Genomic DNA, 25,526 nt, shown 5'->3' on the forward strand with positions numbered 1-25,526 from the left:
TGCAAGCACAAATAAACTTCTGGGGTTTTTTTCATGGCCTTTTAAAGAATAAACTCACTTGCTTCCTCTCAATGATGTGGTCTATACTAGCAAAGAAAAGTATTTAACCTTTGAGCCGCTAGCAAGGTTCAGAAAATGTTTTAATTGTTCAAAACTTCTGCACTCTGAACTTTTAAAGGACAGATAATTATTTTTTCATATGCTAGAAATCTTTGTTTTCAGGTGGTTGGGCAATAGCATCGCTTTGCCACGTGCATGTTAAGGGAGTTTGGAGCGAGTTACAATTTGAAATCTTTTAAGAGACGTTTTTAAAGATTTTTAGTAATTGACTAGAAGTGACTGATACACTCTGCTCAGGAACGTTTTGTTCCTAAAGGCTTATTATTGACAATCCGTGGCCACGTTGTCACAAAATGGAAAAATCTATGACAGGTAGGCAGAAGCCTTCCTATTCAACAGCTCCACCAAATCAGATCTGTAAGTAAGAAATTAGGCAGAGAAGATAATCCATCGTCTTCGCGGAGAGAAGGCAAGAGGATGTTGCAAACCAAAGCCCTGCTGCAAAGGCATTGTCCAATTGTAGAAGAATCTCCTCTCTAAGAATGAAACATATGTAAGTTATCCAAAAAGAAAAAAAAAAACCCATCCTTGTCATGCATACCCGATGCCACTGTAGCGTAAGGGAGCTTAACAAAAGCATGTTTGTAAAATTGACTTGGGCAAGAGTACGTTTTCAGGGTACAAGGTGGTAACTTGGCATTAGACAGCTATTTCTCTGTGTGCTTTCAAAAATTATTACACATTACCTGCAACCGTTCGGACGATGTTGAAGTCTATTTTCTGTACTGTACTTCAAAGGATTTGCAAATTCTTTGAAGGTGACTTAACAGCTATTAAATGATTCTGAAGGGGGGGGGGGGGGGGGATCGAAAGCTTTCCAAAAAAAAGTTTAAAGGATATGTTTAATATTAGTGTTGGAAATGCACTATAAATCCTCAAAGTTTATGTGTATCACCGTCTCTGAGATGGCATTTATCATAGCAAAGGGAGGGAAGGATCTTTTTAGGAGTTTAATATGTTCCTCTCTGTGTCATAAACAAAAAAAAAAAAAATTACATTTGAGCAGAAACCCCCAGCTACACAGAAATCCTTTAACAGTGGTAAGGTCAGGCTGTATGTTGGCAGGACGCTGCTGCTGTTTTCCGAAGGAAAACGGTACTTTTAGCCATTTTTCAGCTGTTTGGTGTCTTTTGTAAGGTAATAATAAAATAGCAAGAACCCCACAGCGCTAAGTAATAGGAAGATGTGAAAAAAGTCATTTTAATATGTGGAAAAAAACAAAGTCAGAATAATGAAAGTAAAAATGCTGCCACTTTGAACGGGATACTGCTATTAATATTGTTTCTATTATAGTCCTATCAATCAATAACTGTAGGAAATTCGAAAAAGTGCCAGGAAGAGAAACACACGTGTGATTTACCAGTTGGAAAGATGTTTCTCTAGAGGCAGTTTTAGATTCTCGCTCCTTTAAAAACACAAGCCAGGAGTTTTACCAAGAACTCTGCGTTCATCCTTCAAAGTGAAAGTGTTTAAAGGGATATTGGACATAATTTTTGATACCACTAGCTTCAAAGAAGTTAACTGCATTTAGTATCCTTGGCTCTCAGCTTAATTTGTTAAATCATGCTGCTTCTGAAATTTATTGCAAAATTATTGTTCTCTGGGGAAATAATTACCATTCCTCTTACTAGTATGGGGGAGGTGTGTGCATATGTTTGTCAGCAGAGGAATTCAAGTCGATGAGCTTCAACAAGCCTTCAGTAACACAGAGCCAGTATCCTAAAAAGAAGGGGATGGCGATCTATTGATTCTTGAATAACAGGGTTGCGTCCTATTGATGGGAAACACTGCTTTGATACAGTTTTCCTGCAAGCGAAAACTAGACTGACCTGTAAGGGTTTGTAAATGAAATAGGGCTGGCGAATCTGGGCTTTCTGTTAATTTTCATCTTACCACAAGGTAGCCACAGGATTATGGCTTTTGGGGCTATCAGTTGGCAGGCTTCAAGCAAGGAAGAGGTGTTTAGTACCTGGCAGGGCTGAGCCTGTAGTAAAAGCCTTGATTCTGGGTGTCCTAACCTAAACTATTCCCCAAAAGAAGGAATTTAATTAACATGCGTGCCCTGCAAGGGCTTTGACAGAAGGAAGTACGTGGTAGGGGAGTTCTCCCGGCAGAGTAAGTACCTGGCCTGAGACTGCATTAACTCTCCGGGGAAGGATTTTGGTGGGACGCTGGAACAGATGTGCATCCCAGCACCCCTGAGTCTCATCTAAACCGACCCGTCTTGGTACGGAGGCTGCAGACCAGAGTGTTCCTCAGGCTTTTTAGGAACGTGAGTGTTTTCTTTCAGACTGGTGGGGGTAGGCGCTTACCAGGGAATTTGGAGTAGACCCCAGAAGCTCCAAAACTGGACCCGAGTGTTTCGGTGAACTCCATGTCTCTTGTGTGTGTTGTCCTCCAGTTAGTCATTACTGGACATGAAGCTTCCAGCCTGGCCAGATACAGTATCTGTATGCAGAGCTTTCTGCAATATACTGTAAAGGGAACCATTTGCATAGTTTTCCATCATCTGAACGGAGTTTCTCTCTTTCTGAACCACGCACCACATCATAGCATTGGGTGAGAAGAAGTGCTGACCACCTGGAATAGTTTGAAGTCTCAGTTCAGGAGTAGAAAGCCAAACTGGGAGGTTTCTTGGATCTCCTCTGGGTATGTTTAGCAGCACAAATGAGCCAGTTGGATTTTAATGATTGCATACTGTGCCCTGCAATGCACGGATGAAGGGGAAAGGAAAGGGTGGCTGTGGCTCGGCAGCTCCTGGCTTCCCTGTCAGCTGCAAGAAGCAGAAGAACAAAGTTCTGTGGAATCCACTAGTGGCTACAACTGACAGAAGCTGGAGCTTCCGATGCTTATAATAAATAGATGAGAAGTGCAGACCGTGGTGTGCTGCTCTGCCTTTTGGGATGCAGCCCAGCCCTCGGACAGGTGCCACCTGGCCAATGTTTCCCCTGGAGAAGGTGAGGACCAGGATGATATCTCCAGTAGCTTGGAGGCTGGCTTGGCTCTTGGCTCAAAACAGAAGTTTTAGACATGCATAAATGACTGTTTGTATTTGGCTCTTTCTTTTTTAACGCTTAACCAGTGTTTCTAGTGAATCTGAGGAATTGCCTATAAAAGTTTCTACATCTGTTTCCTTCCTTAGGCTCTGTAGGCAGCTTGTCGGTTGTTGCTTATATCCCATTCAGGGCAAGGGGGGAATACTGTATTTATTTATATTTATTCAGTGTGTCTGGAACCTATCTGGGACTTAAAGCACCTCACAAATTTTTAAAACAAGCCATTAACAAATACTAGATGCACCAGTTTCATATTTAGGTTCATCCCTTTTCCTGGAACTGATTGTTAATTAAAAGTCTTTTTCTCGCAGAAGGCCAAGCACCTTGCTACGCCAGCAGAAACCTGCACCTCCCCGAAAGTGCTCCATCCTGAGGCTGCTGGAATTGACCTTGCAGCAGGGTGTGGATCTAGCTTTGAGGAGAAGATGGAGTACGCTGTGTGGTCTAGAATTTGAGAAACTAGGACTGGAAGAGCACTTCACAATCAAGGCACCTTTAGGAGATCCTGTTTTCAGGTGCCTGTGTCTTTGCTAAGTCTAATCGTTTTGGTGACGTGCTTTCCGCTCCAAGTATCTACTCTAGACTGCAAAATTTCAGCCGAAGCAATCCCCAAAAATAGGGCTGGGGGGTGGAGCAGGGCGGGGGGGAGGATGGAACAACAGTGTTTTGCAATAGTAGGAAAAAAAAAAGGCAAAAAACAATTCTGGTGATCTTTTCTTTAAAACTGCATGGCACACCCATGCTTTGGAGCAGAGGCATGAAAGCTGGCAAGGAGCTGGCTTTTGTTTCAAGGATATGCCTTTTGCAGTTTCTGTCAAAATCCACCCAAATTTGGCAAAGCTGTCAGGCTTTTAACAAACTTAGTTCATGCATGTTCAGCAGCAAGGAGTTGGATTTTAGCGGTGCATAAAGCTCTCTGTGCAAAGAGCTGCAGAGCCTCTGGGTCTGCCTCGGCCTCAGGGCGGGAGCACTGCAGGGTGGAAGGTGAAGATGAGCTTTCCATGAGCTGCCCGTTTCTTCATGGCTTTTAGAGGATGGTGAATACTTGTGCTAGGAAGCCTACACCTCTGTGTTAGCACTCAAGACTGCTTGGGAAAAAAGAAACTATCCAATTTGGATGCAGATGAGAATAGGAGGGCAGGCAACGTGAGACCAGAAGCCTGTGGTTTGGTTGGAAAGGTGAAGGACCATGAAGGTGGGAGAGATGGAGTGGAGGGACGATGAGCCCTGGGGAGGACTTGGCAAGGGGCTAGGGCATTGGACTCTGGCCAGAAAGGCAGGGAATAAGGGAATGAGGTCAGGAGATGAGGCTGGAGCCTGGAGGGGCAGGGTTGTGAATTAGGGGACACAGGTTTGAAGGGGTGAGGGGCTAGCTGGGGAGGAGAACTGAGACAAGAGTTGGGTTGAAGTAGGTGAAGTTGGACAGGGTCTACTTTCTGTTATTCTCTCACTATAAACTTTATCTGTCCTAATTCCAGGTTAAATGCGTTCAGTTAAATAAAAATGCCAAGTGCCAGAATGAATGTTGCCCTAAGAATTCAAACATCACTGCCTTTGATCATGTTCATCTTCCCATGTCAGGGTGTAGTCTACAGGAACCAGGATTTAAGATATTTGGCCAGGTTCTCAGCTGATGAGAATTAGTACAACTTCATCAATAGCCCTGTACTGATTTATACAGATAGCCTGGTCCTATAAGCATCTTCCCACCTCTGTTATTTCCTAACATGGCTCATGCCTTTAAAGGTAATAAAGATGTGGTCTGGTACTCTCAGACCTGTCGGGAGGCTGAGGTTACTTATTAGTAGCCAAGAGCAGAATCTTTTTCTTCCTCTGTAAATTATCTTCTTTTTACTGTGTTTTAAAATGCATCACTTGAAAGTCTAAAATATTTGATAGTCTGTAAATGTATTCAAACTACTGCAGCGTTTAGCAATGGTCAAATATCTAGCTATATATTATATACTGTCACATATATTTAATATATGTGCAAAAATGTCACCAGACAGAATAGTTATGTGGAAAATATTATAATAAATGTAAAAATTGTCATCATCTACTGATGAAAATGACCCTAATATATTTGGACCACCGACATGCATATATATCTTTGCTCTGACTCTTTATTCTATAATTTTAATAAATAACTTAGTTTTACTATTTGTTTCCATCATGTGCAATGCCCTGGGATGAGGTGGAACTTGAAATGCAGAAGGTATCAAGCAGAAATTAGTAGGTGCCTTTCCTTTTCTAAGTATAGTGAAGTCAAGTTTGAATGAGTTTTAACATTCTTGAATATTTAAATGCACTGGGACATCTTGTTTTTATGGGGGATTTTTTTTATTAGCTTTTTTGTATATTTTCTGCCTTTTCCCTGTTTTTGTTTTGTATAAACTCTGAAGGTAATTTTCTACCTGAGACTTTCCTGTGAAATCCTGGAAAACGTTCATAAGGTCAAACTGGCTGTTTTGATGTGGTGCTTGGATGTTCCATCTCCACGCTGTAACGGAGTTGGTTTTGAAGTCAACAGGGCTAAGTTAACATTAAAAAAAATAATAATAATTTAAAATTTATCCCCTCTTTCAGTATACCAGCTAACTAATACAGCCAACCTGTTATATGGTTTTTTTCTCATTGATTTCTCTAGTCCACGTTTGACTCCAGATTGGTGTGATATTGTCTAGGGACACAATGCAGCAAACATCCAAATATTCTCGCAACTGCTGTGGAGCTCCCATGGGAGATTAGTGGACTGCTCTTTGCAGGCACTGGGTATTAAAATACAAGATACCAGTGAATCTTTCTGAATGGGAGTGAGACTCCTGGCATTAATAGTAAAGTAACAGTTTGATTTTCTTCTGGTAATTTCTGTGTTCTGATCATTTCTGAGCCCACCAGATTTAATCATCTTACTAATGCGCTCTAAGATGTTCTGTACCAAATATTAATATCAGCATTATTACAGTGTCAGCACTTCTCCGGTGTTAGCAGATATATTGTTTTCATTATATAAATCTAGTCCCCACACTCTCTGCTTTCCAGTTTAATTAATCCGCCGTCACACCAACATTGCCAAGAAACCTGTAGCTATTTATAGAATGGCATCATATTTTAATACACAAAAGATAAATATGACTTGGAATGTTACAAACTGTGCTACAAGCGGGATTAAAAAGTAAAAAATTAATTTAACGCAATATTAGAAGCTATAGGCTGCCTTTAATGCTTTTTACCCCATGAAAAATGTGAACTGTCATTAAGCAGATAGCAGATTAGCTTTAATTTTGAGTTTGTCTTGACCTTCAGTACTCTTAGACCAGTCCCAGCGTGTGTGTTTGTGTGTGGAGGGGCCGCATTCAAACAGGCTGGGTCGGTGCGAAGGCGGCCGTTGCTTTGCAACGGATGTACGCGGGATGCACCGGTAGGCATGTTTGAAATAGCGCAACAGGCTGTTGCTGTTTACCGCTCCTCGTACGCATGCGTTTATAAAGTGTAGCACAGGACAGAGGGGGGTTAAGCAGGGCAAAAATAACTTTGAGTACTCTTCTGTGCAGCAACAGCACGAACCACAGGGATCAGATGCTAAAACTTCTATGTAAAGAATTATTTTTTTTTAGGGAAAACATTTTGTTTGCTATCCAGAAACCTCGGTGGATAAGTTTTCACCAGTGAGCAGCCAGCATTTTCCAAGACCTGCCATACAGTAAGAGGGGTAATAATCCCACAGCTCCCAAAAAGTGCCCAAAGATTCCTGATTCTGGCTGTCCTGAGCCAGAGCTGTTTGCGTCAACTCCCTGCCATATAAATGTCTCGATATTGAAAGGGTGGCTTCAAAGAAAACTGGGAGGTTAACCTCAAAATATTGGGCAGAAACAGCTTACATGTTACGAGTTTGGAAACTTGTATTCATGCCAGAACAGTAACGTTTTCTGGTGGTATTGCTTCAGGCCATGAGTTTGCAGGCTAAAGGCACCTGGAACTGGCCAGGGCTTGTATCAGAGGTGTCTTTGGTCCTTCTTCACATCCCCAAATCCCTGGGATGTTCTAGGAAACTATTTTAGTAAACATAGCTTCAGAACTGGTACTTCCCCAAATAGGGTTAGATGTGCTGGCGAGAAAAGGGTGCTGACAGGAGAAACGAGGCAGGCAAAGATGCCTGCAAGAAGGCAGGGTTGTATCTGTTCTGGGTAAGAAAGCGAGGGCAGGGAGCAGGTCGGACAGAAGGAGGGAGGGAGTGGATTAGCCAGACACCCTTTGGCGTTATTGGGAGGCAGACGTGAAGCGGGAGAAGACCTGTCCTGCCTGTAAACTTTCCTCTGTGAACTTCCGAAATCCTTTTAGAAACCGTTTGTGCTTTTGGCTCCTGGGGTGCCATTTAATTATGAAGGATGGCACAGGGCCTTCCTCCTTGTTTTTAATATGCCCTAACTCTTACACAGTAAGCAGTGATGAATGATAGTTCTTTACATCCTTTCTGTGTGCTGTTTATGGTTTTGCAGACCTCTACTGATAACGTCCCCTCGGTGTTCTCTGCCCCAAGCTGAAGGATCCTTACCTATGTAGGCTTGTCTTGAAAGCCATTCCACGTATCCTCCTTGGCCCTCCTTATATGTCTTTGTGTTCTTGTATATAGTTTTTGAGATGAGTGAACAGAACTATAGCAGGCTGCAGGTTTAGGTAATGACCAGGTTTTCCTTTTGGTCTCTGTTCCTTTCCTAAAAATGCCTAATCCTTGTTTCCCTTTTAGCCTCCACTGAGCTCTCCTTTCCCCAGCCCTCTTTCCTGCAGAGTTATAGCTAACTCAAAGCCTATCCTTCTATATTTATGGCTCCAGTTATTTTTCCCAAGTGCATTACTTTGTGTTTATTGACATGGAATTTCATTTGTCATTTTATCACTGAGTGCAGAGAGTCCTTTTGCAGCTTTTTGGAGTTACCTTTAGTTTGGCTGCTGATGTAAAACTATTGAAGTAGTGAAACTATTTACCCCCTTTTCCAGGCCATTAATGAATATATTAAACAGCAATAACTATTGGAGATTTCTTTTGAAACGTTCCTTCCACTGTGAGAAATGACCACTTATTACTGGTTTGTTTCTAGTCTTTTATGCAATTATTAAAACCTCTTTTTGCACTTCTGTAAAAGGACGTTGAGAGCGTCTAGAAGATCCAGGTATGCTATGTTGCTCGTATCGCTTTTATCCACACTGACTGAATCCTTCAGAGGGCTCTAACAGAATTGCGAGGCATGACATTCCTCTACAAAAGTTACGTTGGCTCTTCCTCAGCTTATCATGTTTAGCCTTATCTTGAATAATTCTATTCTTTATTATAGTTTCTACAGCTTTAATCCAGAAATTACTTACTGCCCTGTATTTCCACAAACCTTTTTTCTAGAATTGATGATATATTTGCCATCTGCAATGTCTTTGGCACCATATATAAATGGCAGAGTTACAGTACCAATAAGTGGTATTTTCATAGTCTGGTATTTGAGTTCCTTTAGAGTTCTTTGGGGAAGCAGAAATGAGAACTGATATGGTCACTTGGCTACTGTGCCTTTAAGAATCAAGAAATTTGGAGAAAACTCAGTGGCTTTGTGCAGATGATAAAGTGTTGGACTTTGTTCGTCCTATAGTCTTACTCTATAATGGCCAGAGGGGCTTTTAAAACAAGATGACTTTTTCCTCAATGTACTAGTACATTGCAAAAAAACTTTGCAAACATTGATTTAAAACAAATGATTGTGTATTTACATATGCAAAATAAAAAATCAATTGCATTCCTAATAACAAATATAGGCTAGTAATCCTATGGAAGAAAGTGCTTGTGGCACACGCTCTCTTCATTTTTCTGTTTAATACCCCAGCTGTTTTACTATTCCACATTTTTCTTCAAAATACTGAAAGTGGGAAAGCCATGTTTCTACATAAAAGGGGTTGAAAATATTTTGATTTAACTCAAAGGCATTCAGGAGCAAGCAAATGCTGTCAAGTGTCTTCAGCCAGTGGATTTCAATTTGTATTTAATACTTGCATAACTTAAACATTAGCCAGGAGAATTTTTAAGCATTTTTTTTCTTTTAATTTGGCTTAAAAAAGTAAAAAAGACTCCTCCTGGACTGAGATCTTGTATCTCAAGTTTCAGACTGAAGTAAACTTTTACAGCCAAGTTGTAAAATAGCAGTTTATGAGACAAACTCTGCCAAAACTTTAACTATAACTGTGCCAATGTGCCATTATAATAATCCAACAATAATCATGGTCCATTATATTAAATCACTCGCACAGACAAAGGCTGCTAACCTTTCCAAGTGGGAAAAAATGTTCCTTTCAAATCGGGGATAAATTCCAACTGAGAAGACCAAATGCTCCAGCCTTTAAGTAGTGAATACATTTACTTCTCCCCAGGGCTCAAATAACCCAACATTTGGTAAATGTTTAACAAGGAGGAATTCTCCCTCCCATTTGCCCTTTTCTCATACACACTAGATTAACAAATTTAGTTTAACAAGATGATCTGTGTTACCCCCTGGTATCCCTCAATTAGATCCTTCCTCCTGTTCTTGGCGTATCATCCCGGTCTGTTTGTTTGATAAGAGGACCCAAGGTAATTAGCTGTGTGGCATAAATAGTGTCTTCCACGCTCCCTACCTCTTACATGGACAAGTCTCCCACACATGTGAAGAGGTGGTTTTGCTGTTGCTCTTTCCCTTTTGCATGTTTGTTTTTTTTTTTTTTTAAGGGGATCTCCTTTTTGTGGCATTTTACAGAGGAGATTAAGCGAGCATGGCATGTAACTCTTGACTCCGCTTATGCCTCCCTGCCTCCTCCTGTCAGGAACTAAATCAAAGCCTCTGCAGGAATTCACAAATCCAGCTTAGAAATCTCATATTTAGTCCTGGATAAATGAACGTTGTTGAGGACAGCATAACCGCAGGCGCTCTGACGCATTCGGATGGTGGTGGGAGGCTGTGCCTATGTCAGCTCCGTGGAGTCACCGATTCCTCTGTTAGGCTTTTTTTATTTTCAGCTAGTTTTTGCCGCATTCGGGTGCCCTGGTGTTGTTTCATGTTGTATCTGGTGAGCTGGATGGATGGCAAAACCATATGTCCAGGCTCACATCAATGAGCAGGTTTGAGATTTGATGAAACCTTCCTTGTTGTGGGCTTTGTTTTGTGGGGTTTTTGGTCGGGGGTTTTTTGGTTTGTGGTTTTTTTTTTTCCTTCAGTTTGTGAAATAAGTGGGCTTATGGGAATTTGGGGCTCTCCTGTTTTTCCTGGGAATGTGTTAGAAACTTCAGAGCTACCAACTTTGTCCAAAGACATTCCCAGAGGTTAATGCCTGCAAGGGCTGTGAGGAGGACAGAGTTAGGATAAGAGGGAACTGAATCCCATATTGGTGATCTGAAGTGCACCAAGCAGCTGCATTTAATTTCGGAACTAGAGCTTTTACCTGCATTTAACACTTGAAAGGCAGTGGTGACAGCTGGCAAAAGTCTCTAATGCTTTTAAGGAAAATCCATGTTGCTGATGAATAAAGCACCTTCCCATGCCTTAATCGGAGGCAGGACCTTACATCTCTTATTGAAACCTGGCTAGAGGATTCTCCTGCAAGGTTTGGTGTGTGCGTGTGTGGCTGTGTGCACAGTTATTGCCACCACGTTGTTTTGTGCCACGCATAGGATTTCCCTCCGATCCAAAACGTGAAGGTCTTGGTGAAAGTCAGGCAGCGTCATTGGTGTGCTGGAGGAGAGCTAAGGCAGGAACAGTGTGATGCTGCTCAATGGCACTGCGGCATTCCTCCGTGAGCCGCTGAATTTCATCGCTTCACCGGCACTGCGGGCTCCACGCCTGATAGTGCTCAGTGACTTAAATATCTGTGTCAAAAGAGCCCTTGGATCGGCTCAGGGTTGTGGCAATGACAAGGACTGTGGTGGTCTGCTTTACTGTGGGGCTAGACCTGCTATTTGGGTTGATGGGTCCCCAGCTGAGCACTGAGCCATCGTCATTCCAGGTGGCTTCTCCCTGGTTTCTGACCGGCTGACCTCCTGGAAGTGATTCTTTTGGGACTTGCTCTTGTCATTTCTGTCTCTGACACCTCAAATTAGACAATGGCCATGTGGGACTTAAGTCAAACTGGGCATTGAAGATGATGGTGAACGCGATAACTTGCTTCTTGTGTGATATACGTCACCAAGGGCTTGATGATGAGTTGCTCGCTGTAGCAGATGGGGATTGTGTTGTCATCTCCGTGGGAGAGGTCTCGTATCCCAGAAAAGCACAGCCATGGTGTTGCTTCACATAGAGTGGTTTGGTATTTACCCTCGGGTAAAGCAAGCACCTCACCTGCGTCCATGCCTTATCATTTTGGCTATGATTGCCAAGGTGATGGGTTTGGGGAGGCTCCCCAATGGAAAGGAAGGGAATTTGCCTATGAGCTCTGCAAATACGTTCACTTCTATGCACATTCAAGTTTATGCGTGAAAGGGTCTCTCCAATGAAGGCATGTTTTATTTGTAACTAGCTCCTTTAATTGTTGGCAAAGGAATAAATTCTCACGTATTTGTATTTTTATGAATCGAACTAAATGAAATAATATAGCCTAGGTGCAAGAAGGCACTGGAGGACTCATTTGGATAAATAGCACTCTTCATTCTCAAGTTATTCACACAGTCGTTCTGCTGTACTGAGACATGAGAAAGCAAAACCGTTCAAGTGCTTCAGTAACACTAAGAAAACCGATTCACTGGGAGGACTGTATAATAGAACTGTGTCACAAGATAATCACTCCTCGCTGCTACACAAATGCTACAGCAGAAATGTGCCCTTGTCATAAAGATGCAATTACCAATGTCTCAGTAGTTTGATCAAAAGGTAAATACCCAGATGATGGAGTAAAGAGCCAGTATTTCCATCAGCTCCGTAACCATCTCCTTGTATACACGTGTGTAACACTTCCCATTTTGCTCTACTGTCTTCCCAAGAAGAGAAGGAGTATTTCTAAGCGCCTGGGAAAAATAACTCTCACAAAAGACATGTGCATTCATTTAAGGAATTACAGAAATAAAAAATGATATTTTGTATGCTTGGCAGATCACTTTCACTTTTGGGGCTGATACAGAAAAATGAAGTCAGATCCCCAAATTCCCCATTCTAAAGGGTCAGGCATTTCAAGATGCTAAAGAGGCTGCTTTTTTGAAATCTGCTTTGCCAGTAGCCTGTCCACTCAGCAGCTTTCCTATCTGCTATTTGGTTGGGATGCTCTTTTAATTTAGGTTCAAGCAGCACTTGATTCTGCAAAATGCCAGAAATTGTCTGCACATCCTCACACTCCAGTAAGGTCTGTGAGCGATAGAGGTACTCGGGACCTTGCGAAATATTTTTCATTTGACTGGTAATACTGTTAGATGGACTTTTATCTCTGCAAGGTCAGGAAGTGACTTCTGGATCTATTTGTCAAGCAGGGACACAGTAAGGCTGAAGTTGCTTTGTGACAGCCCCTATTTATTAGGGCTTACGGTACACTAATGTCTACTGTTGAGTGGGCTGGGTGGGCACAGCGGAGAGCAAAGCTGGCTGCTTGCCTTCCTGGGTCAGGTAGAACGGTTTGGCTGGAGAGGAATATTGATTGTTCCCAGGGAGCACTGGACGTGTTTATCTGAGGGGACTTCCCCGAGCAGTTCTCACCCTGGGCAGAGGAAAGGATGTGAGGTTCAGAGAGCAGGAATTCAGCAGCGTGAGCACAGGCTGGCCTCGGGGTTTGCACAAGAGGAGACTTTTCCTGATGCCCCAGAGTTTGCTGCAGCTCAGGAACCTAACAAAGGATGGCTGGGTTGCGAGCAGCCTTGCAGGAAAGGACCTGTTCCATTAGGACGGGATGATTAGTTTACAAAGCCCTTCTTTATTTGCTGCTTGTCTCACTGATTTTTAGCTATTTTTTAAAAGTCAATTACTCCAGTTTCTGTTCCGATAGCATCTGGTGATAGAGCTAATGAGTGCCTTTGGAGTTGCTGATGTGTTAGTGGCTGTTTAAGGAGCAGGTTCAGTTCTGGCTGACTTTGGGCTCCTCCAGATGTGCTTGAAGTCACACTGTGTTAAAACAAGGAAGATGTTAAACCATTCCAATGCTGTCTGCTTCTCTTGAAATTCACTGAGTAGAGACCGAACCAGACCAAATGTTGATCTGGCTCAGCAGTGTAAGACTGAGGAGACGCTAAAGGAGTCTGTCAATGAGCCTTGGACCATCCTGCACCAGGGCTAAAGTCCTTGTGGAGGTGGAGGAGGGTCAAAGTGACGTGAAGCCCTTACAGTTTCTCAAGAGCACAGCATTTCATTGCCTTCACTAAGAGTGAGCTGTGCCATGGCGATGCAGGCTAATTCTGGGACCAACTGTGTATTTTGTGCCATGAAGCCAGGCCACACTACCAGGCTAATAGGAAAACCTCTGCCATGAGGTTGGTCTTATGCTGCCCATGGAAGGTGCTAGGACCTGTGGTCATCCAGAAAGATTGACAGAAAGTCTTCTGGTTCCGCTCAGAGGTTGCCTAAGTGCTCTCCTATAAAACTGGGTTTTGTCTGAGAAAATGGTGTGAAAGGTCTGTAGGGAAATGCAGACTTTCCAATCCCTACATGTCCTATATAAAATGGCAGTTTTCCAGCGTCACTTGTAAATGATCCTTTCCTTGACGTGCAACTAGATGCCAGAGAATTTGGTACAAGCTTTTGCATTGCACTGAAGGCCATAAAAACATCAAAAATTCCTTTTTTGGTTGCAAGAGAGCTAGCTGTCTAGCTTGGTGGGTAAGGCTGTCCCATCTTTGCCTGTTTTTATTGAATCTGTTTTTAGGTATACGTTCAAAAATATCTTCCTCTTAACTACTTCCAAAAGGTCAGCGGAAAGCGCTGCTTCATCAGTTATACAAAACACTTCGGGGGGGGGGGGGGGGGGAGAATCAGAAATTAGTTGTCTTTTGCATTTCTCATAGCAAACATTCAAAACCAACTACTCTCCCACTGCTCTGCTGTGAAAATGCCATGAAACTAGTTAGTTTTCTTTCTTTCTCTCCCTTTTTGATACCTGATTTCAATACAAAACCATATTTTAGGCAGGGTTTGCTACTAGCACCACACTGCTGTGAAACCTTGTAGACCTCATCAGCTACTCCCCAGCCATCCTAAGCCGTGAGACGCCAGGGCAGCCTGGGAAGAGGGGATGGAGCTCTGCTCCGTGTGCTGCTCAGAGGGCTTTTACACAGCTCTATTTTTGGCTCCTTGCTTGCTCAAATGAAACTGTCTGATTAAGTAACACATAGGAAATAGATTTTAGTCCAAGTCTGAATCATCAGGCTATTCATTAAAAAAAAAAAAAAAGTGTTGGTTGCTTTTTTTTTTAAAAAAAATCCATGATGCTCGCTCCTTTCCGTGTTAGTCTGCCCCCAAAGGGACACTCAGGAAGTTCATTTGAATTAGGTGCGAATTCGCAGTGTGTGAGCTGTGTAGACGCCCTTGTGCAGAATGAAAGCTGCCTGAAGTTGGCTTGGCTTTGAAAATGGATTTAGTCCACCCTAGGTCTCACTAAGTGTTTCCTTGCTGAGATATAATTACCTAATTAGCTGACTTAACTAATCCTGCTTTAAAATTAATTTGGATTACTTTCCCTGGCTGGCCCCGGAGAGACAGAAGATCGTAGTTCTCGTGGTAACTAATGCTGTTGAATTCTGGGAGGACACTACATGTGAAACAGTACTTCTGTAGCGTCCCGTCTTTTGAGCCTAGGTATCGGGATGGGGAACAAAGAACTTGTGAGTATTATCTAATCTAGACTTGCCACCCATTCGCTCTGTGCAGTTAACTTCCAAAGTGATTACCAGAGCCAGGACTTGTATTTCGGGTACATCTGACCTTTTGCTTGAGCAATCAGGGCTCTAATTTCAAGTCAAGCTATGAAGTATAGGTAAGGTCTCAAGTTTCATTTTAAATTGCCAGGCTTAAGTGCTGGATGCACAGTTAAATTCTCTGACATCTTTGAAAATTCACATGCAGTCAAAGTCAAAAGATTTTAATTAATAAATAAATTGGATATAGCATCAGTGAAGATGTTAGATCTCAGCCTAGAGCAGGGGAGGAAGTACCTGGACAGAATGGATTTTCCCTGCTTGTGTAGGGTCTGATGAATTGTAGCTTTTGAAGCCATTCCTGAATCATTAGCCGCTTTTTTTTTTTTGAGAATCCACTGAGAATGGACTGGGAAAGGGTAGATGGAATGCATGTACTTTAGTGGAGAAAGGAAAAGAGATTAAACCAGATGAGACTCCTCTGAGTGCAAAACTAGTTGGTTAATTGTATCCAGAGTATCGTTATCAGCATTCCCCTATCCAATTGGAAGAATGTGATGTGTAATATTCCACAGCTATCTGTCCTGCTTCCAGCTCTGTTCAGTGTTCTCATTAATGACTTGCACAGTGCAGTAGAGAGTATGCTTATTATATTTGCAGACAACATGAAGCTATAAGGGCCTGCAAATATACTGGAGGACAGGATTAGGAATTTAGAAAGGCATATACAAATTGAGGAACTGGTCCAAAGAAACAAAAAAAAAAAGGAATAAAATTCAACTGGGGACTAACCTCAGAAGTAATCAACTGCATGAGCGTGGGATGCGTCACTACCAGGCAGGTGATGACACTTTAGAAAAGTTTTGGTGAATTATAGCCAGATCACAAGCGGAGGGCAAATGTAAGAAAAAAACAACTCATGGTACTGCAAAGAAAGGCAGTCCTTGTACTAGGAACTTATTAAGCATCTACCTCTCAAGACACCATATGTACTCCTCAGCACTGATAAGGTCTCAACTAGGTTTGCTACTATTCTTCAAAGAATGTGGGTCAATTGGAAAGAGTCCAGAGGATAACACAGAGAATAATCAAAGGTCTGGGAAAGATGGCTTATGAGGAGGAATTGGAAAAACTAAAGTTCTCTTGTCTTCTAAGAGACACTATCTGCAGTTAGACATAGATATTTTTCAGTACATTAAAGGCTTTTGAAAAAATTAAATTAATTACCTGTTTTACAAGTTTGTGTCGGGGCCAAAATCACAGCAGGGGAGTTCCAGATTAGATGCCAGGAAGACTTCTCCAGAAATAATGATAGCAATGGACTAGAGCAGACTGCCTGGTGAAGCCATGAAGTTTCTGTTATTGGTGGTCAGTAGGAACAGGTTAGAAAAACATTTATCAGCAATGACATTAATATAGTCACCCCTGTCTTGTGGGATGACTGGGGAAGGGTGCATTAGAGGACCTCTTGAGGTCTTTTTTTTGGTCTTGTGATTTGAGAGCAATCAGTACAGCACTCGGAATAATAATATCCAGAGGCAGCAGTTACTCAATTAGATATTTATGCTACTGTTCTAATCTTTGCAGGTAACTACTTTAGTTTTATTATTTCTAGGCTCTCTATGAGTAGATAGGTCAGGATTAGAACACTCTGAGAGCAGCTCAGATGTGTACATGTGGATACCTGCTTTCCAAATGCAGCACTGTTTTCTCTGAAAGTTTGTTCCCAATCATATTATTAAGTTCCAAAGAGGGTCTCGGACTAGACCTTGGCAATATTTTTTCTTGTCAAATTTATATTGAATTTGGTAAACAGTTTCAGTCAAAAAGCTTTGTTTTGATATTTATTGAGCAAAGTATTCTGATTCTCTGTGATGGATTGACAAAGAATTCATCCCTATTCACAAATGAGTGTCTCCTTGTGCTGCGTGGTTTAGGCATTCTCCCAGCCTTACGTAAAATTGTCCTTGAGTCGAGAAGTTGGAGATTTGAATCTGTGTGCCACAGGCTATGTGTTCTGGCCGATGCTCCATGAGTGTGAGGGGTCAATGTTTGCATGGTGTCTGCAGTAATCTTTCATTTTTCTCATTTATGAAATAAAATTATATGACAATTTAAGGACATGTATTTTTGCTGTATTAAACACATCTAGAGCACTATATCAGACCCTTTTCTTCTCTTATCACTTCCCTTTTACAGCTGTTACCTCTACATAAAACTAAAAGGCTGTGTAGGGCAGGCAGGTGGGATGGAGGACCCCACAATTAGCTTTTTCCCCTCTGACATGAGGCACTGCTCAAGTTAGCAGCTGCTCCATCAGTCCACACCGGGAAATCCAACATAGAGTTTTGAAAGAGAAAGCTGGGGGACAGTTCACAGTTGTTTTAAGGTAAATACTAATTTATATTCCTTAGTTTAACACATTAAAACATCTGAAAACTTGTAAATGGTCCAAACTTTCACCAGCCTTGGAAATACTCTGTTTTATTTACATGCTCAAGTGTTGTCTTGGCTCTTATGTATGAAGTGTGGACAAGCAGTCTACTGCTTGGGACAGCCTTTAGGAAGAGGAGAGCGTTCGTTCTTCTGCATTTGGGAAGCAGCGAGTGAGTTTGGAGCAGTCATTTGAATGGTTCATTGTGCATGCACATGCCTCTCTGTATTTAAGTAATCGTAGTGATTTCTTTTATACAATTCTTCAAAGTCCCGGATGAGATCTGGGCTCCGTGGATTTCAGTACAGTAAATATATGTAATTCAAGATGCGAAGAAAGGAAAGAAGCATTTATTTTACAGATGGGGAACTGAATCATACAGAACTAAGAGACTGTCCAAAAATAATACAGAAAAACTGTGGCAGAACATGGATTCAAGTCTGAACTTTGTGATGTCTCACTTGGATCCCTAATTACAAGGCTGTTGTTAACTTTCCAAGTTGTTGTCTTATACGTAATCGTAGCACTTAGACCTTTAACTATTTTGCTATTAAATTAAACCTTTCTTCACTCTGCTGGAACACGGAGCTGGAACGCTAGTGTGACTAACTAGAAAATGATGATTTCACACCAAAGGTAGCGAGATGTGGCCAAATGGATACAGAGCAGCCTTGCATCAGGCTGACCCATTAGGTGTCGCATCAAGAAGTGCCACGTTGCTGCCTTCCCGCACCTTTGCGATATATCTCACACTTGTCGCTGCAGCGCTTGGTGTGACTACTGCCGCGGTTATCGCTCAGGATCCTTGGCTTGAGGCACGGAGGCCAGCTGTGCTGTTAGAGAAGTGCCATCGTGGGAAGCTGGAGCTGCAGCCAACGTGGCTGCGATATCGGCACCGCTGCTGACATTCTTGGACGCCTCCTCTTTGCTACTCTCTCTTTCCCACTCTCGCTTCCCCTAGCCGATTAAACTGTACAGGTCAGATGAAAATTTCTACTCAGCAATTTTTCCCCTCCCCTCCCCTCATACTTTCAACCATATGAACTTGTTCAAGGAGAAGTATGTGCTGTCTCAGAGACATACGTGGGTGTGAAAGAGTGCGCTAAGTAAGGCCTTTCTTCAGGTTAAGAAAACAGCAAACTCGTTCTGTGACATTCTCTCATCCTCCGGTGACCTGTGCAAGGCACAGGGAGTGTTATACATATACCTGAAGCAAAAACAAAGCCGAAAAACTTCTAAAACTCTGCAGTTGTTGGGCGGGGTTGGAGTGAATGAGCAGGTGCATACCAAAGCAAAATTATCTTGGGTTGTGTTCCTGTCCTGTTTCATAAGCGTTAAGCAGGTTTTTGGATAGGAAACTTCCAAGGAAAAAGGAAGAATGGGAAACGGTGATTGAGAAGTCAGTGGCTTTCCCCGAAGCAGCCCAGTAGTTGCTCTCTAGCTGCTCGGTTGCCAGTTTTTGGCAGAGATTTAAAAGCTGAGTATCTGTTGACTGTCAGGCCAGCGCTGTCAGTCACCTGCGTTCAGGTTAATGCTTCAGGGAGCTGGCCAAACTCCAGGGGATAACTTGCCTAAATAAAGATATCATTGCTCTTTCACTGGAACTAGATGTTCTTCCCTCCTCCCTCAGTCTCTTGCTCCTTCTTTGTGCCATGGAAAAGTGAGATGGCTCTGCACAGCTTGGGGATGTTCAGATCCAGACCAAAATTTCATGTCCCTGATGCGGGGGGCGGGGGGGAAACAACCAAAAAAACCTCCCATGGCTTAAATCTGGCAACCTTGAAATTAAGAGTGACCCAGATTAATGTGTGTCTGCTTTTTTCAGAACAGGATGAACTGAACAGATAGGCTGAAAAAATGTAGTGAGTAATATGCGTAAACTCAAACCTTTGGTATGCAGCCTAATCTGGCACAGCACCCAACTTGCCTGACTAATCTGCTTTATGTCAGCATGACGAGGTTTGTTGGAAGTGATGATATCTTTTAGTAGACAAAGTAATTTAGGTGGCTATCTGTTAGTAACGTTAGACAAGCTTTCAGGCACACAAGCCCTTCTGCAGGCCACCTGAAAGCTTAAAAGAAGGCATCACCTTTGCTTTCAGCTGACTTGCGGAAGCAGTTGGGAGCTTAGAGCTTGCCTGCTCTCTCCATCTTTTCTGCTTGGTCTAATGAAGGACTCACCTTGTCTACCTGATGTCTAGAGGCCATCTTATCCACCCAAGAGTACAAAATTTCTTTCTTTTGGGACATTACCCTGTGATAACAGCAAAAATTTCAGAACAGCTGGGGTTTGGGGGTTTTAGGTTTTGGGGTGCCCAGCTTTGTTTTGCTGGTCGCTTGTTCTGTGGTGCAGATGTTCTGCGTTATCTTAAAATCAGAGTCCCTCATGACATCTGAATTGGAGTACCCCAAAGGAGATGTCTAAAGTCAGCAACCACTGTCGAAAAGCACAGACTTTGAAGTTAATTGTAATAAGATAAAGCACAATAAATGAGTTAAGCTGTGCTGTTTGCCTTCAATAAAGAAGAGATGAAGTTACTTAGTCACTTGCCTGTGTTGTGGGTTCGAAGTGATAATGCCAGATAGCTACCAAATGCTTTACAACAATAACAAAATCTAACAACCGAGTAAAGGAACTGGAATACTTGAACTGGAGCTAAAAAAAAAAAAAATAATGAAAACCACCCTCTCTCATGAATAGTTTTGGTCCTCATTATAGATTAGTAGTTTTGTGAGATGATGTAGAAATGTTCCTTATTATCACAGCTTTATTGCCTACCTCTGTACATCTGTTCTGAAATTCATTTCAAAATGGCCAGACATTTCAATAATCCGGTGTGGCTTGGAATTTTCATATTGTTTCTGGTGCATTAAAATCTGGATGGAAAGCTGGTACTTTGAAATTTACAATTGCACAGACCGTACAACATCTGGGTAGCTTTGCTCTATTGCTTTCCCTGTTCCTTTAAATTTAGACTGAAGTTATGATGTGCATGAAAGGCTAAAGACCTTGTGTGTGGCAGGTGTTATTTCAAGCTGACAAAAATTCAGTAATATGTTCATTTTACTTTGATATGGCCTTTTACAAAATACATAAAGCTCTACTTCAAACCTTGGCAAAATAATTTTATTTTAAAAACAGGCAAATGGAGGATCTTCTGGACTAGGAGAAATTACAAATCATATGTGTGTCTGTGTGTATTTATATGAAAATATATCCATGAAATTGTTCCCTACAAAGTTAGTTAGTTATTATTCTTTTAAATTAATGCTTCAGCCCTTCTCTGTTGAGATGCACTGATGTACTTTCTGGAGGATCAGTGAAGTGGGGTTTTTGTTTTGTTTTGTTTTTTTTTTCTGAGAATGATAGCACCAAGGCAAATTACAGACTTCTAAGTTACATAGATTCCGTAGGATTACTTGTGTGAGTTATTACTCATTATTGCCAGTCAAACAGTCATACTTTGACTTAAACTGATCTGTATAGAGGAATCTTTAGCAGAGTAAAACCTCCTAGTTCCAGTGGTCCCCACTGAGCTTTGCTGCTCTACGCGAGCTAAGATACAGTTGATACAAGCCTGTTCTGCCCCAACACATCCATGGCATCCTAAATATAGTCTGTATTAGAAGCCCTCTTTTTAGTCTGGAGGCTTAGTACTTGTATTTGTATTTAAAAAAAAAACCCAAAACCAGACCCTCAATCCATAAATATGAGGAAGAATGTAAATGTGGTATTTGTCCTCCCCGTGTCCGACTGAGCCCAAATCTGTGGGGGGGGAAACTATGTTTCTCTCTTAAATACTGCACACCTAAATCTACTTAATGAATCGATGGGGTTTTCTGTATTGTTGTTCATGTTTAGCAAGTGAAAAAGGGATTTTTGGAAAAGCCGTGCGTGTGTCTAAGTGCATGTAACTGAATCCCAACTAATGGTTATTCCTTAATCCCTGAGTCCCGGTAACCTCCGTTGTGAGGCGTATCGGAGGGTGCTTCCGGATGAAACGCTGATTAAAAGTCCGATCCCGGTTGTGCTTGGCGTTACTTTCCGAGGTGGGTATAGTGCTATTTTGCCAGAACAGGTCTGATCAAACTGAATTTTCAACTTGACCTTCTCCTCACCCCCAATAACTTCCTGGTTCCTTGGTCAGAGAGAGATTTATGAGCAAGAACAAAGCATGATGTGTCTGTCCCAGCAGCGAGGGAAACCAGAAAAGTTATTAAGAGAGAAGGGAGGGGGAGAGAAGAGAGGGAATGGGAAGGAAGGGAGGCTGAAAGCGAGTCCTGGTTTCAGACGGAAGCACCTCAGCTTCTGGTCTACTGTAATTACCTAGCCACTGAAGAAATAAAATGTTGAAAAATCAATTTTATAAAAAAATCAATGTTTTAAACAATTTGAAGAGCTCTCATAATTTTAAATGTCTCTACGATGTACATATTCAGAGCCCTGATCACCTTCAAAGTGAAGCGCTCCAATAATTTTAAATTGTTCTGCACAGAAAAGGCTCCGAACCCCCATTTCACTTCCAAATGGAAGCAATCTTGAAAATGTGAAGCACACCAATAATTTTAAATAGCTCTCTCTGTCCAACCCTGCCTGTACTTCCGTGAAGTTCCTACAACTCAAACTTTGAGTGTTTCTTTACGTTGAAAGAATTTCTGCTTATAATCTGTAAAGGTGATTTTTGTCTACTGTGTTAAAAGTTTGTTGGTTGGTTTGTTTTGGTTTTTTAATTAAAAACAAGAAGAGTTTTTTCTCAGGTTTTTAGTTACTGAAATTACAGATCTTTGCTCATTAAAAATGTTTCCATTTGTTCCTGTATTTAGTCCAGCAAAAAAGTACAAATTGATGAGTATAGCTGTTATCATTTCCTAACTTACAGCTCTGTGCAGAAAGTCATTTTACATTGAATTGTAATTTCATCCACAAGGGCTTTAGACCTTATATAATTAAAATACCTCAATCCTCTTCAAATTAGAAAAGCAAATTGTTACATATCGTAAGTAGGTGCTTTTCACTCTAATGACAGTCACTTAGATGATTTATGACATACATTATTTTATATCAAAGTACAATGAAATAGGCATTACCAAAGGTAATCTCAGTAATGTCTGAAAAGGGATCTCAAACCTCAGTGCAACAATGAATGCAGTATTTAAAATGCAAAACCCAAAGACATTATTATGGTTTTGATTTCTTATGCCACAGCTTCTCCTGATCTCTTATATTAGTACAGCAGTACAAAGGGTGTTTTGGATGTATTTTGCTAAGATAACAGACGGGAAAAATGAAATATAAAGTCAGATTTTATGCAGAAATTGTTATCAAAGGGATGATAAAGTAAAACTGCATAATCGCAAGGAAAAACAATTGATGATGTACAAACTGAAATATATTGAGCTCATGGAATATGCTCATTTCCAGCTTTTAAGCCCTTGCATTATTAAAATGCATAATAAAATAAAATGCTTGGATAATGTATAAACAAATCAGAGTGAAGTAGTTTCTTGAATATGATTATTCTCATATTTCTGTATTCTAGATGAAGATTATCCCTTCTCCACCCCCACCACACCCCACCCCCCCCTTACTGCAGTGACCCTTTCCAGAGCCTTGGGAGTCAATGGCGAGAATCCCAATGTCCTCAGCATCCTTTGTGGCAGGCAAATGCTACCCTGTAACACTGCATCAGAACAGGGACAAATGGCTATAAATGAGAACAAATGGCTGTACGTTGGTCATGAATACATTTAGGCTGGAGATGAGAAAAAGCTGCCTGACCGTCTGAAGGGTGAGACTGGAGCAGTCTTCCTGCAGGAATAATTGGAATTAAAAAAAAAAAAAAAGCTAAACTGATTTTAAGTGAGAGGCTGAGATTTTGAGGTGGCTGCCTGCAGTGTTACGGGACCTATAAGGTTGCTTATGGTGTCGATCCTGGAGCATCAGCCGCCTTCTGCTTTTTAGTCTGTGGCTTGCTGGAGCACAGACACTTCCCATCCCTGTAACAAGTAGTGCTGTGGAATGTCACTGCAAAGACTTTACTGAGAACCATAGTCCTGAGTAAAAACCTCCATGGTAGAGTTTGATACCTGTATGTAAGGTTAATCAGCCTTGCAGATCTTTTCCTATGCTGATTGCTGAATGGATCTATTTGTGTGCTAAGTGGGGAGGTTTTGGTGTGTAAAGGTCCAAAAGTCATAAAGGCTGATGGAAACGGGGTCTGAGTAAGCAAATAAATGCCACAGCTCTTTGACTTGGGATGAGCAACTGTCAGGATTTCAACAGTTCTATGTTTGGGCTTCAAGAACATAGAGAAGTTAGCAGCAGAGAACCCACAAGAATAACTAAAGGACTGGAAAACCTGATTTACTGTGAAAAGCTTAGGAAACCTAGTCTGGTTAGCTTGAAGGTTATGGGAGACTTGATCACCTTCTGGCAAAACATGCGTGGGGAACACAAGGATCATGTTAAATCTGCCAGATCCCAGTGCATTCCCCGGAAGGGGTTTCAAGAGACTTCCCAGCCTGTCTTCCAGCCCCACTGCAGCGCAGCTCTGTCCCCCCATGCCCAACCCATGTTTGGTGGAGCTAGATCGGTTCAGACTCAAAACGCAGCAGGATGAAGATCATGAACTTCCCAAGGGCTGAGAGGGAAAGGTGACATGTTCTTCATCATGAAAAATGTTCAGAAGGAGATGTCAAGTTTTTCTGAGGGATATCTTTCCCAGGAATCAACTCTCGAAGCACTGTGGCCTGTGCCAGCTGAGCATGTTGGTCCCTCATGGCTACATAATCGATGGCTTTGTGGTCTGGTGCTTACTTACTGAGGCCCAGCCTGAATGTGCTTAGCAGTTTGCCTCTCATTTGCGTCACTGTCTAAATAAAGATAAATACCATTTTTCTTCCTCTTTTCAAGATGAGCTGTTAATTTTATAACAGAGAAGAGCAATTTAAAGACTTATATAATTAAGAGCACGTTTTTAAAAATGTCAAGACTTTTTTTTTTTAATGTTCAGCAGCCATAATTGGGGAGAACATTGTAAAGGCTCTTAAATGGCAGCAGTCAGAATTTCCAAAGCATCCTCAGCAGCAAGAGTTCCCATCACTCAGAAAATCTTGCCACACTTTTAAATGGAGCCTTGGAGGTTTAAAAACATAATAAATTCACATTTCATTTTGAATCAAATTCTCTTCCCATGCATATACTCAAAGTGCTATTTGGAATAAACATGATTTCCAGAAGAACCTCTATCTTAAGGCTAATTTCAGATTTAGCCCTGACAAACTGTGGTTGATCAGTCCTGGCTCCTTGTCTCGGCAGAGAGAGCGGAGGCAGTAGTCTGCAGTGGTTCGGTGTGGCACATGTCCCCTGCGGCTTCACAGCTGGAATATCAAAGGCTCTGCCCATTCCCCCGCTCGTCCTACCTAGACGAAGGGGTTGAGCACACCATGCTTGCAAAATCTGTTTTCTGCAGCGCTGGGGGTGAGTGAGGGGTGTGAGGCCAGAAGAAGCCACAATGCTGCGTGGTGGATGCAGAAATACTTCTACGCATGTCAAAAGCATCTCCCAACTTTCAATGGTTGATATTTTGATCTGCCCAACTTGATCAACATTTAGCTGTTTGGTTGCTGGAGTGTCACGTTTAGGTCTAGCAAAGCACTCGCTTACAGCAAGCTGTTGTCCACAAACACCTCGTACCGGGCAGTACTGCTGTTGGATATTTAGTTAAGTACTCAGGATCCTGTGATGATATTTTTGGGAGACTTTGAAGCCTACTGGTTAATGCTGTTCTCTTGTCACCATCATTGTAGAGCTCAACTTCACCGTTTTCCTTAAGTCGGGGTATTTTATTTTGTACAAATTCTGGCGTTAGAGAAAAATTCAGCTTGATGAGCAAGCGTTTGTGCTTCTGGATAAAGTGTTTTACTCTGGGGACAGTTAGGAGGAAAAGGAAGGCGAGCTTTCCTGGATGACAGCAAATGATCGCGATGGGCATGGTTAAGGAATCAAGTCTGATCAGTCTCTGTATCTACATGCTTAAGAGGGATTAAAGTGTGGGTCCTCCTTGTAGCTCTTTCTGTCTTG

The sequence above is a fragment of the Mycteria americana genome, chromosome 3, assembly GCF_035582795.1.
Source record: "Mycteria americana isolate JAX WOST 10 ecotype Jacksonville Zoo and Gardens chromosome 3, USCA_MyAme_1.0, whole genome shotgun sequence".
Lineage (NCBI taxonomy): Eukaryota > Metazoa > Chordata > Aves > Ciconiiformes > Ciconiidae > Mycteria > Mycteria americana.